This window comes from Rousettus aegyptiacus, unplaced genomic scaffold (genome assembly GCF_014176215.1).
Source record: "Rousettus aegyptiacus isolate mRouAeg1 unplaced genomic scaffold, mRouAeg1.p scaffold_m13_p_4, whole genome shotgun sequence".
NCBI classification, from domain to species: Eukaryota; Metazoa; Chordata; class Mammalia; order Chiroptera; family Pteropodidae; genus Rousettus; species Rousettus aegyptiacus.
This window is the reverse complement of record NW_023416307.1, coordinates 85,907,996-85,922,887: the sequence shown is the minus strand read 5'-3', so window position 1 is coordinate 85,922,887 and position 14,892 is coordinate 85,907,996. Positions and strand designations below refer to the sequence as shown.

At 31.7% G+C, this 14,892-nt stretch overlaps 1 protein-coding gene and 1 pseudogene across 25 annotated transcripts in view; both read left to right on the top strand.

Moving 5' to 3' along the window:
• The window catches only part of ROBO2 (roundabout guidance receptor 2), a 1,504,157-nt gene that overhangs the window by 727,271 nt on the left and 761,994 nt on the right, over positions 1-14,892 (top strand). The gene's annotated exons all lie outside the window — the stretch shown is intronic.
• Positions 9,541-9,662, top strand: LOC118601999 (annotated as a pseudogene).

Genomic DNA, 14,892 nt, shown 5'->3' with positions numbered 1-14,892 from the left:
TATGTTTATTCTTTCTTCATATACATTAGCTTTTATGTGCACTTAATTCCAAGATTTCCATATGTTTTAACTTTCTGCCTTGATCTTTCCTGATCTTTTATTAACATATGCCATTCTTGAGTCATTCTTTTTGGATTTTATTATCTGTAAAGGTTTCAAATTTGAGGATTTTTAAAAACATTAACGGTTATTTAAATCTCATAATACAGTGAATTTTCTTCTGTGAAATAAATATTGCATACATGCATACATTCTACCTGTATAGTCTGTCTCTGTAGTCAATCATATTCATATATATATATATATATATCATATTTAGTTCTAATTGGATATTTTTAAGTAAGATTACATCGATACCCTCTAAACAGAGATATTGTAAGAGAAATGAAAAATAAAGGAAATAAGTTTATTCTTGCAAAATAATTCTGAGGAGAAGTCAAAGATATTGGATGTATTTTGTTTTAAAGCAAGTCAAAGATGAAGTGCATAATAACATGAATTATGAATTACAAATTAAGCATCAAAACTGTGAAATTTGTTCATATATATAAATATATATTTTTTAGAAAGTATAGACAAATATTGATTGTTTTCTTTTAGGCTAGTGTAGTTATTCTTTCAGTGAGAATTCTGAATAAGTGGGACTTGAATAATTGAGAAGCTGCAAATATGTCCAGATGCTAAAACAAACAGAATTCAGAGTACTATATCTTCTTTGAAAAGAATAAGCCATCATCCACTGGATCTGTTATGTAGCTTATATTGTAATTCTGGAATTCATAGTTCAGCTTTATATTTCAAATGCATTTGTGAATAATTAATTAAAAATAATAAGTTAATTCTAATGTTCTAATTTGCAAGATCTGATTCCGTGGTTCTGACATAACAACTAAATTATTGTTTTCTGTTTTTTAACTGCAAAAATGGTTTTAGAATCAGAGGTAGGAAATGATTCTATTGGATGACTTTTATTATTTATTTAAAAGAAAGGTCAATCTTTATAGAATTAATTTGATATCTTGGTTTAACTCATAGTATATCTTAGCTTAAATCTTTTTATTTGTTGATAAATCACATTTTTAAAAGGATAAGACTTAATATAAACCATGATTTTAATGAATTCCTTTAAATTGGTAGATATAGCCCTCTATCAGATAGGTTGTAAAACTTCCAGAGGGAAGGTTAAAACCAGAGGTGCATAGAAAGTGGGCTTTATTTCCAATAACAAAGTTGGGGTGTAAATTTTTTTTTTTTTTTTTAGGTGAAGCAGCCCTTGGTTAACCTCACAGATTGCAAGGACCTTATCAGTTTACAATCCCTTACCTTATTTTTTTAGTTTTTTTAGTTTTTTTATTTTTTACACCCACAACACCTGGTCTTCCTAGGTGGTTTCCCATCCAAGTACTAACCAGGCTTGACCCTGCTTAGCTTCCAAGATCAGATGGATCAGGCTTGTTCAGGGTGGCCTTCCCATAGACTGGGGTATAATTATTTTGATTTGAAAAATCTCCTGTATTCTTAAAAGACAGCATTTTTAACGGCTGCTTGAATTTCATACTTTTTTCATTTAATGAAAAATAAGAAAAGCTTGGAAATTATAATACCCTTTTTCTCTGAGGTAGATAGTAATTGTAAAATTAAATATTTCTTTTGAGTCACAAACTTTATGAAGTAATTCGCAGAGATTTTAATATAAAGCTGGCACAAAGACTCAAAATGCAGGAGAGCATGTGATTCATCCATAATTATCTGTTCAAAAAGACTGCAAAAAAGGAACATTATTTATTTTTAAACTTTTCAAAAGTATTTCCCCCAATTTGTAGAGTACGGCACATAAATTATAACTAAACCTGTATCTTTGATTTCTGAAGAGATTATTACATGTTAAATATATTTTATAGGAGAGTTAAGTAATTGATAAAAATTTATAGATGGAAGAAAATGAAGTAAATTCTAAAAATTTATTTTTATCTTTCAGTCTTTTGTTTTTTATTATTTATAACTTACCATACTTAGCAATAGATGCTGATTTTTACCACAGTTGCACAGAAATACTAAACATAGAACGTATTGATATTATAGGTTTTTTTCTTGGAATCAATTGAACTTAATTTAATCCATAACATTAACACCTTTCAGAAGGAAGTATTGATGAAAATATTGATCTTGTGATAAAATTCATTTCATAGAATATGTTGATGCTATTTAATTGTTCAGTCATATTAACTAGGCCTTCAAATAATTTTATATAGTTTAAGAATCTAAACCTAAGTGAAATATAAAATTGCAATAGGATTTTTAGTTATCATTATAGTGTATTAAATGGAAACATACATTTATCTCTTCAAAAACAAGAGGACAGTAGTATGTATTATCTATTTATGAGTTTAAGCAAGTCTTATAATGTAACTCTTCTCTACAATCTCAACCCACAGTATTACTGCTTTTTCTGAACTTTTGCCCTCAGTCCTTGAATACTTCATGTAATTCAATTTAATACTTTGTACGAACTCTTTGTATACATATCTTCTCTCTCTCTCCAGAAGAATTTTCACAGCCTTAACAGAACATACATTTTAAGATTTCAAGCAAAGCTGTGGATCATCTCCCCAAAAGAAAAGTAGGCATGTTTGCACTAATGTTCAAAATTTTGGACTCTATGCTTGTAAACTATCTTGAATAAACTCTTCATAAGTAAAGCCATAATAATTGAATACTAGTGTTAGCCCCAACTATTACAGTCTTACTTAATAATGGGTTTCCATATAATGGTTGATGATGGTAAATGATTAATTAGTAAAAATTAGCCTGATGGCAGTAAAATATACATATGGAGCATCTGTATCAATGTTTTCACTTAAAAAGGTCTTAAGAATTAAACTTTATCTATTATAGATTATAATTATGATTTTCTTACATAAATAAGTATTGTCTTTGACCATATGGCCAAGTAAACGGAAGATTGGTATCAATCAAAAAAAAAAAAAAAGTAAACTAGACATAGGAAACATTCTCGGTACCATTAGAAAGAGCCCTGATTACTTCACACCCTTTGAGAGAGGGTGAAAATATGCCATTTCACTTTTCATTTTGCATGTGAACAAATTATCTATTTGTTTCACATATTGATAGTGATGCTTTATTCACAATGGGTACACAATAAATAGTATTTAACAAAAGAACTACAAAACTATATGATAAATTATTAGTACATGACATTTTTAAAGGAGCATATAGCAGAGGTATAAATCTCAAGGAAGATAATAATATTAAATTTGGCTACAGTGCTCCTTCCAACATTTTTAATAACCCTAGTGAAACTTTCATTTTCAATGGCCGATTATAAAATTACCATAAAATTATAATGCATAGGGTAGGTTCCTAAATGTCTTTTCCCAACTGCCTTTCCCGGATGGATTTAAGTATTCTGTTGATGTTTTGCAAGGTAACTGTTTTGCAGTTAACTCATGTCCTCAATGTCCTGTTAAAAGTGAGTAACTTAATGCTAGAGAGCCATACTAGCATTCCCTTAGTTCTGAAATATAATCCTTAATTTGAAACGAAGTTTGATTGTTTTAACTACAAAACATAAAGGAGCCTGCACTACATCAAGACCTTTAATGGGAACTAATGGAATTTTTGGCATAAAATAGCAGAATTAATTAGATCCAGCAATGCACACTGTTTAAATGCTAGCCTGCCATTTTACACTGACTCGAAGTTATATATACTTAACAAAAGACATTGGGTTGATTGCACAAAGAAGTTGAACACTCTTTGCACATTCTCAGTGTAAGTTATTATCCACTGTGAAAGATATTGACTTTTTTTTTTAAAGAGATATTATGGAGAGAAATGATTGCTACCAGGATGACTGGTAGAATTATGTATGAGATAAGTAATAACTCTAATTTCTCATCTGCTGAATAAATGGCTTCACTTTTAAAATACTAGTTAGTGCATATGAGATTTCTGCTGAATTGAGCAGAATTATCAAAGCTGGTTTTGAAATGTAAGGGACACTGAAAATGAGGCATAAAACGAAACCTTTTATGTATACCTTTGCCTGTTTAATAGTTATATATCCTGGATTGTTAGTGGTGTCTCTTGCATTTCTCCCTGAAGGGTGATCTGAAAAAAACTACATGCATGTCTTATCCCAGATTTATATTAACAGGGTATAGAAAATACCTCTGGTTCTTATATAAAGGTTGACCATACTTATTGATAATAGATGGCAGTTTAGTTTGTGTGGAGGAAAGTATTAATTATATCAATGTAAATATATGTAAGAGTCTAAAGCGTTCTTATGTGTTTTCCTTATAGTGTTTTCCTCATAATTGTGATTTTCTGTAACAGTGTGCCTCAGCCTTGTGTGATCATTGTAAATACCTGAAAAACTTGCAAAATATAGACTTTCAGGTTCCTCTGATAGACCTTGGGATCCAAGCAAATTTGGGAACCACCATTCTACCATGTATGTATTTTCCTCCATGTATATGCCTAATTTCATGTAGTTACTTAGGTAACTGGTTCTGGCCAAAGGAATGGCTAAACAGATCATGTGTGTCCTGTCAGAATGATGCAGATAAGAAATAGTGAGCCTCCACCATCCTTCACTTTCCCTGTGGACACCATTGAGACCATATGTCTCTGATGTGTATCTATAAGATATGAGGGGGTCGCAGAGAGGCGATCACTTCACATAAATGTGGTTTTCATTAGTGCTGTTTGCCAGGTGCTTCCTACTATTCTTCATTCTGAGCACTTGGCTTACATCTAAGATCAATTTTCCTTCATTAAGCCATGTGACTAGTTCTAGTATATGAGCAGTGTATGAGTTCCATGAGCATAGGCCTAAGTGTTTTAGTTCTGAAAGAGGGTATTTAATTCTAACTCATACACTCTTCGGCTTTCTTTCCTCCTTTTCCAGATTGTAGGTATGTGTTAGCTTGGATCTCTGGGTAGTTTAAAGAGCAGATCATGACAAATGTAATAAGAGCAGGAAAAAAAACCCCATCATTTTAAGAGTTTGAGATTGGAATTATTTATTGTGCAAGTATAATTTGTGCTGTACTGACTGATAGAGGAATGATAATTATTATTATAGTTATTAGTAAGCTGCTGAAATTTGGGCATTTTTCTGTTTTGCCTATTATCTATCCTTAATTATTCAAAATATTAGAGTATAGGCAATCCTCTCTTTGCAAGGTTCTGATATGTGCAGATTTCAGTTACCATAAATAACACCAGTTCTAATATCACTGTTCAAATTCCCATTACCATTGACTTTGAGTATTTGCAAAAAGTACAAACTTTGCTTCTAGCTCTTCAGTCCACACATCACTATGACTACGTCAATAGCAGATGTACATCACGATCAGTAATTAATTAATTTCTTTTAAAGTTGGTCAGTGATTGGTTACCACATACTGTTATTCAGTAAGCATGCAGACAGCAGTAGTACTGCATATATTTATGTTGACTCCTTATCTCCCAGTGATAACCTGTGGTATTACCCAAAATGGATAATTGAAAGAGGGAATTGACCAACACAGATGAAAATGAAACAGAGAAATGAGAAGTAATAACAGTGGATATGAAAAATTAAAAGTAAAATTAAATGTAAGTGGAGTTGCAGAAAAAATAGTTCACCTTGGAAATGGTGACACTGGATCCATTCAAGAGATTCCAAATATGCAGCTAGAGCAACTTCAAAAGGTGGACTTATCAACATAAATTAGGAAATGGTTGTGACGAAAAGGATGAAGATATCTCAGAGGAAGTACTCTGAAAAACACACTTGACATAAAAAAGAATTCTCAGAGATATTTCATGACATTGAAAGTGTAAAGGATAAAATGTTGGAAACTGACGAGACTTAGAAAGGAGTATGACAATTCACCAAGGCATAGTAAAGTTGCTCACGCTGCATCATAAGTTATGATGAGAAGGCAACCACTATCCCAACTAAAAGACAATATATTTCAATTCTCAATGTTTCTATATTTTAAATTTCAATGTTTTAAATGAAAAATAGTTACTATTTTAGTTCATTACACATTTACAACTGACAGTAAGAGAGTTTTTAATGTTTTGACCAAATTTTTGAAGTCACAGAAATACAATTTTTTTCTATTGATAGTATAATTGCTTTGCATGAATTCTGCTTGAGGGCTCATTTTATAGGCTTGCACTAACATGCAAAGTGAAATTGCCTATAGCTGATTAGGAATAGTTCATTAACTGAATGAATGAATGGCAAAATATCTGGGAGAGAATTTCGATAGTAGTAGTGCTTAAAGATAAGCACTTCTCAAATCATACTTTAGTCAACCATCTACAAGTTTAGATCATGCTTTAGTCAACCACCTACTCCAAGTTTAAGCTCATGTTCTATAAAAAGTAAACATGGCTCTTATTTACCTGTTTCACCTTGTAATATTTCTCTGTTCTGGTCATCATGCCCTCCTTTCATCTTCTCAGAGTCATCATGTCTGTTTTTACCCCATACTCTTCTCTATGCTTTTGTTTCTCTACCCTTCTCCACTTGCTTACTTCTCCTCACGTTCAGATGTCAGCTGAGGTTTCTCCCACAATAAAGCCTTCTGGATTTTTCCACGTAAATCCTCTCTCTTTTGTAGCTTCACATAGAATTTTTACTTTCTACTCATTTAAGCTGTTACTGTATTTAAAATTTTATATTCAGTAAAATAGTTATTTTACTAAAGTCTGTCTTAGTTACTCTATTTCTTTTGGGCAAATTTCATATCTGATAAAAAAAGCAGATGCTCACTAAATATCTGTTGATTTTTAAAAAATCAATGAATATGAAGTCAATGTTGTCTTTCCTTCAAAATATTTTTTATTTTAACTAATAGTTCTAAGAGTTATATACTTTTATCATGGAAAGGAGCCTTATGAGTCACACTGTCCAAGTATCCATGTTATATAGGAATTATTTCTACCCTATTAATGATCATAATTTCTTTGTTCAGGATTGAGGAGTACATACTAGTAATCACAATTTTTACTATTAGCTCCTGTAATTAAGTATAAGGGCAATTTGTGGTATGAAAAAATAGAAATATTAGTAAATAAGAGAGAGGAGCCTAAACAATATAGAGAACACACACAAAATATATTATTATTGTTGTTTCTCCTAATTTCTAGAACTGCACTTAAAACTTTATCATTATCTCAACATTTATTCTGCTAGATAGCCATTTTTTAGTTTACCTTTGTAGAAAATAGGATTAGTTGAACTACTAATTTGCTCAAGGGTATAGAGCTAGTAGGTGCTTCATAAAGAATTTATACTCAGGTCTGTGTGGCTCTATAATCTGTGTCCTTCATATCATTCTAGGCTGAGTCTAAAAGAAAACACCCCAGAGAGCCCAGTGTGAGTCTATGGTAGGCAGCACAGGTAAATTTTCTTCATTAACACCTATTCTTTTCTGTATCCTCTTTATTCTTGGCTGATTTTAGTTTCAATCCCCTTTAAAGCTTCCATCTTTTTCTTTGTTCTATCATTACTATTTTAGTCTTAACAGAAAATTAAACTGAGTTAAAAGTCTGACATGGCATTGTATAAGAATTAGGCTGTACTTTAATTGTTCATATGCTGGGAATTCTTAGGATCTGAAAATCAATGAACTAGAGGCTTCACTGAACTTGGACTATCTTGATAAACTGTTAGGAAAGCTTCCTCAAGTTCATCTGTGAACATGTTCTCTGAAAGCATAGTATTATAATACTAGCTCATCTAATATACCAAAAGTAAACACATTTTATTTATCTGTTTAATAATATATGTCTGGTGCTCCTATTATATTTTGTATGGCAATGAACAATTTAATAGTACTTCTTTTTTAAAAGGATTAAGACTAAAATTAAGTTAATGTTAAATCAGTATGTATTTGATACCACATGTAGTTTTAAAAATTGAAATAACCTAGATTTAGAGCCAACTTTTGAGACAGAAGGAAGAATTATGTTTTGGTAGTCTATCAGCACAGGATATTACACATACTCTTAAGTACTTTACTTCTTCCTCTGCAGCCATCAGAAATGTCCTAGAGTGCCAACAACCCCGGCCCTATTTACCTAGTGATTAAGTGTAGAATAGACTGTCCTATTCCTCCACACACACACACACACACCTCCTGGATTCATATACTATTCTGAGATTAACAAAATCTGTAACTGTTTCTTAGCTCCTTTTTCTGTAGCAGTGATAATATTACTAGTACCTACTTCATAGGATCATTGAAATGCTTAATGGAGATGATGTATGTAAAGAGCTGAGCAGAGTCTAGAACTAGAGAAGCAAACAATAAACATTAGTATTAGTTATTTGTTGAGAGAGATCTGTCTCCCTTCTCCTGGTCTTTCTTCCCATTTACACTATACCTCTACCTCTCTATCTCATTGTTTCTAGATGTCTCCTGTTATTCTGAACAATTAATTGATTTTAATGGAAACAGACTGTCAAGATGGCTGCTACAAAGTGGATATTTCAAGATGACGAAAGCTAAACATTTGAGTGTCAGGGACACAATGTGAACTGGGCAGAATCTTTTGGTGATTCCCAATTATACATTTTAAATTACTACTTATATTATTAACAATGTTATCTCAAAATTTTTAATAAAAAGGAAAAAGATCAATATAATTAAAATAAATAAATAAATAAATAAATAAATAAATAAATAAATAAATAACCACCTATAGACCAATGCTACATATTGATGAAAGTTATACGTGGAGGCATCATTCCTTATCTTAAAAGGTGGTTGGTCTTAATATCCAAATTAATATGTACTTATTACAAGTAGTTTCATATATACTTAATTTTTTTTCTAAGTTGTTACTTTCATTGGATTCAAGTTTAAAGAGAGAGGAGAGAAGGAGGAAGCCACACAATTATATTTCAATTAGTAAATCCAAATCAAGTTCTTGCTCTAATAATTTACCTTTTTAACCTTGTATATATCGATCTATATCAGAGCTGGAAAACCCATAAGTCTTATAGCTGGAACTTAATTCTGTCCATTTATTTACTTATAATTTTTTGGGAAACTAAATTTTTAAGATTTTAGTCTCCTGTATTCTCTTATTTAATGTACATTTTTTTTCCAGTTCATCTCTATAATCAATGTACACATAATGACTAAGATATATTCTGTCCTTACTTGATCTAAGAGAATACTGAATCATCTTAAAGTTTTACATGTTGTTTTAGATGAGGAATAGATCAACTTTTCTTCTAAAAGGCTAGATTGTAATTATTTAGACTTTGGGAGCCATATGATCTCCATACAATTACTGAACTCTACATTGTAGCATGAAAGCAGCCACAGATAACATATAAATAAATGGATGTAACAGTGTCCTAATAAAATTTTACTGTGGGCACTAAAAATTGAATTTTGTATAATTTCCACGTGTCAGATAACAGCATTCCTGTTTGAAGTTTTATCAACCATTTTATGTGTAAAAATACATTGTTAGTTTGTGAGTCATATAAAAACAGATCGTGTCTATGGCCATGCTACCCTGAACAAGCCTGATCCTGTCTGATCTTGGAAGCTAAGCAGGGTTAGGCCTGGTTAGTACCTGGATGGGAAACCACCTAGAAAGACTAGGCACTGCTGTAGGCATAAAAAATAAAATAAATAAAATAAATAAATAAGAGATTATAAACTGACAAGGTCCTTGCAATCTGTGAGGTGAACCAAGTGTTGCCTCGCCTAAAAATAGATTGCTGGCTGAGTATGGCCCATGAGCCATAGTTGGCCAAACCCTACTGTAGCATTCTTAGATATTCTCACCAGAAGGTAAGGTTTAAATTTGTTTAATGAGCTACCAAAATCTCATGTAGAAAGAGATACCACACAATTTCAAATGATAAAAGGCATGTGATATTCTGAAATACAACTGCAAATTTCTCTTTTGATGTTAACAAATACTCTAAATACATTTTATTTGATATATATTTATATATCCAACAATTATGAATAGGATACACAGTCACTCTCTCTCAGAAGTAAGAAAACTGCTGACTCGCCTTCTAACCAACAGTGATTAAGCTAGAGATTTGGCTAATATATGATATAAATATATTTTAAAAGTTCAAAAATATCCCCCAAACCAAGATATTTAGGACTTTGGTCAAAGTCAGATAACAAGAACAATTAGCATATTCTGTTGTTTATGTTGTTAGCAAAATATTTTCACAAACCACATCTCATTTGCTTTCTATAAAAACCTATCATTATATCAGTATTGCATATACATATAGATAGATAGATAGATAGATAGATAGATAGATAGATAGATCATAACTAATCGCTCAGGTAGCAACTTTAAATTGCAATTAGAATAAATCTCATGTTGACCACAACGTAGAACATATTTGAAAATTGGTTATCAGGCTTCCGTTTCAAATCAGTCCAAATAGAGGATAGAATTTTTTTAAAAATAACATTTTCTTTAATTTCATCAAATTTTCCTCTTTATTTCCAGAAGATTCTAATTCTACTATTAATAAAACAGAAGAGAAGGAACAAAAAATGAAAGTGTTGGTAAAAATGGAGCTCATATTATGCAAAAAACCACAATATTAATAATAAAAATAAACTTGGAACAAAATATTTGAGAGAAAAAGGATACTTTTCAGCATCTACCTTCACTTGACACATCATATACTCTTATATATTCTATCCCTCCCTCTTCTAATTCTAAATGGTATAGAGTGTAAGGTGAGCCTACTCTTTTTTGCCTTTATTACACCAAATGTATTGTTTAAAGTTCTTTTTCTCTCTCTTAAAAAACCTATTTTAACAATTTACTAGGAAACTGAAGCTCAGAAAAGTTGACTTATCTAGTTTATATATCTGATAAAGAATCAGAGACAGGACTTGGACTGAAACAGACTCCACTGTCTTCTAATGCAGATACTGCCAATTTAGTATTAATTTTATAAAAAGAAATTAGACCATGAAATTATTTTATAGCAGGTTGACCTGAGTTATTGCTTTATATCACATCTACTTTATGTATAATTTTATAATAACCATAGAAATGATATAACACATCTATATAGTGAAATATTTTTTTTTTCTGAACTTCTTAAGAAGAAAAACAGGTATTATCAGGGACATAAAAACATCCACTAATATTTCAATAGTAAATATTTGATATAGTACAGTTCAGTAAGTCTTTTTCCACTAGCAAGCTAAGGGACCCAAGAGAAAGTTTAACAGTGATAATCAAAAGAACCTGAGAGTTGAACACTGATGCTATTATAGCAATAATTAGTACAGGTGGACCTTTCTTCATGTTCAGTGACTGTTGGTAATCCTTAAATAATCAGGGAGCTGCTAGATAGCAAGAAAATGTCAAGTCGAGCACCTGGGTGTTAAACATTTATACATGCTTGTAGGCCACTTTTGATCTATCTACCCAACATGCCAAATGTCAGTGGCTTCACATAGGTTATGAGGAAAACACCTCATTAGAGCACTGCTAGAGTGTGCTTAGTGTCAAAAGGCGCAAAGAATCCTGTACCCTCGATTCGAGGTGGTTATTTCCCTGTGCACCAAGCTTGCCATTGTTTATGAGAAGCCAGATCCCCTATTGTCTCTATGTCTATAAATTACTCTTTTCTCTTTCTTCTTTAAAAATAACATTGTGATGTCTTCCTTTTTTCAAGAAGAACATTATAAATTACTGTTTAATGGCCTAGGATGCCGTTATTTGAAGGAGCAGCCTACATTGGCAACTCTAATTATAACTGAAGTTCTTCAAGTAGTTAATGACTGGTGCCTAGATGCCATATATAGGGGTAATCAGCACAAGATAAGGCAGCATCCTGGCTCACAGGATGTTGTTCAGGGAGAAGCATGCTATCTGATTACCTTCTCTAACCTCTGTTCAGTTCTGTCCCCTTGCTATTGTACTGCTGATGCAGTAATTAGTTTGCTAAGGGCTTGGGGACAATGGGCTCACAAGCAAACTTCTTTTATTTTTTTCAAAGAATCTGCTCAAGTTTATAAGCTGTGGTGAGTGCCTTACTAAAATCAATGGAGAGTTTATAAGTGAAAAAGGACAAAGAGCATAACACAAAATGAAACTGAGTTCTCCATCCAATTTAGAGGACAGCAAATTTGATTTAAGGAATGGAATGTCAAGAAAAAGAAATGGCACATATTAAGTCAAGGGCTCACAAAAGAAAATAGCAAGTCTATGAGGAACCTTTGATTCTACCATAGCTCCCTATGTTATACAACTCTCCTAAGTTATACAAATTGAAGGTAATTTAGAACACAGTTTAAATAGTAAATTGTTCATTTGAGCACGTATAAACTATTGATATTTCTATAAGCTATATGATTATAATGAAGTTCAAACTAAAATTGAATCTTTATTTTAGCAACTGGTTGTAATCTATGGGGAAAAACAGACAAATAAACATTAATATACATGTTCAGCCGGAATTAAGGATTGGCCTTAAATTGCTGAATCAAAGATGAAGATGGCTCCTAAAGAGATAGATAGTTTACCCTAAACCTCCACAGTATCCCGGGGTTGTTCTTGGTAACTGGGATTTTCAAATGAGGTGGGAAATTGTAGCCAATTTTGAGCCCTTAGGACAATTACAGAAATTTGCCATCACACCATAGGCATTGAGGATGTTGCTATGTACATTTTAGAAGTCTTAATGGTGTCAGTGCAGTTCCAGACACTACTGCTGCCAGGACAGTGGCTTTCTAGTGGTGCTAATTTAACGGCATTTATTCCCAACATTTTAATAAAATGTCTCTAAAAACAGTCATAAAGTCAATTCTCAACAAATTCCTCCTCACTTAGTCCTACTCAGAATTCTTTTGCTCTCATTACAATTGAGATTTTGATGGCATCATCTTTGGGTGGAACATGAATTCAGAGAATTGGGCTTTAGTAAACCAGCTTGTGGTATACTTTTTATATTTAAAAAGAGCTCCTTATTCAATATTTTCTCTAGCCAATCTGGTTACCTCATATATATAAACTAAGATCCAATCATTGATGATGGGTTTCTAAGTGGAAGCTATGGTGATATTTGGATAATTGAATTTGACCTATATAGATATAGTCATAGACTCTTTTTAGTTAACTAGCAGAAATGAAAGCTGGTGCCCATTCAGTATTCGTAAACAAATCTATACTTGTATGATAAGACATGGTTTACTACCAACTAAACTTTCTAGTTGTGACAATGAAAAAAGATAAGTATTAATGTATTTTAGAAACATGTTTTATAGTATTATTGTGTTTAAAGTGAGGAAGTTATAACAAATAAATTAAGTCAAAATTAATATTCTAAATAAGAATAAAGTAATACTCTCATTTTAAATATGTTAAATTTAAATGAATCAAATTTCCAAATGTCTTATTGTGCCTTTCTTTAAATATTATTTTATCATAAGGCTATAACATAAGTGCAATTAAACTTTTTAAACTAAAGCCATTATATTTATTTTATTTTACACTGAAAAAATATTATATATATGCATTTCCTAAATAAAATGTATCATTATTTTTAAAAGAAAATAATAACATAGTTAATAAACATTTAGATAATAAAAGCAAAACCAAAAGAGTTCATTACTGAATTGAAGCTGTCTTATCTATAACTTTAAGAAATAGATCAAAATATATAACATTCATTAATTGTATGTGCTCTCATGCCACATCATTATGAATTCTTTCCAGCTCTAGCCCTTACTACTTGAGTAACTTTGAACATGTTATGTTTCTTTCGTTGTTGTTGGTTTTTTTTTAGTTCAATAGGCATAATAATAATAGCTCCTACCTAACAAAGTTGTTGTAGGATTACTTGAGATAAAACCTGTAAAAGGCATAGAAAAGGCTCTTCATATGTTACATTCTGTTACATTACCATAATTTACATGAATCACTATCATTATTTGATGACTAAAGGGTCAGAAGCTCTCATTTTCACCTGTGATGAAGAAAAACTTTCCAGAAATGTACCTTGCAAAATAGTTTGAATGATGTGGTATATGGATTACAAGAGGAATAAGTACAAGTAGAGCAGAATTTTGGAAGACTTGGTGAAAGTAAAAAAATAAATAAATGGAGAAATAAAATATGTTGATATTATATGTGATAGCTAGCCTCCAAGATAGCCCCCAATTATTCCAGCACCCCAGAAATTCACATCTTTTACCAATTTTCTTCCACACTGTACTGAAGTTGGTCTGTGCCACCAATAAAATATAAAATATGGAAGAAATGATGAGATGCCACTTTTGAAATTATGTTTTAAAAGACTTTGCTACTTTTATCTCTCTGTCTCAATCTCTCTCTCTCTCTCTCTCTCTCTCTCTCTCTCTCTCTCTCTCTCTCTCTCTCTCCTCCCCCCCCCCCCCCCCCCCCCCCCGTTTCTGTCTCTGGGAAAAGTCAACTGCCATTTTATGGAAAAAAAAAAAAAAAAACTATAACAAGGCCCCCAAAGTGAATAATTGAAACCTCCTGCTAACAGCCCTACAAGTGAGCCAAATAGGCACTCACAGGCTATAGCCCTGTTATAGAGCTTGATTACAATCTCATGAGAGACTTAAGCTAGAATCATGCAACTAGCTACTCCCAGATTCCTCATCCTCAGAAACTGTGTGAGATATTTGTTTTAAGCCATTAAGTTTGAGATAATTTGTTTTGAATCTACAAATAACTAATACTCTATAACCTGTTATCTAAATGTGAAAATGGATTATTATAATTTATTTTTCTATATGTCCTCTATTACTACATCCTGAAGTTCCTTTTATTCGTTATTGAAAGTAATTCTGCCTCTCCAAGAAGGAAAAATAGTTTTTAGCAAAC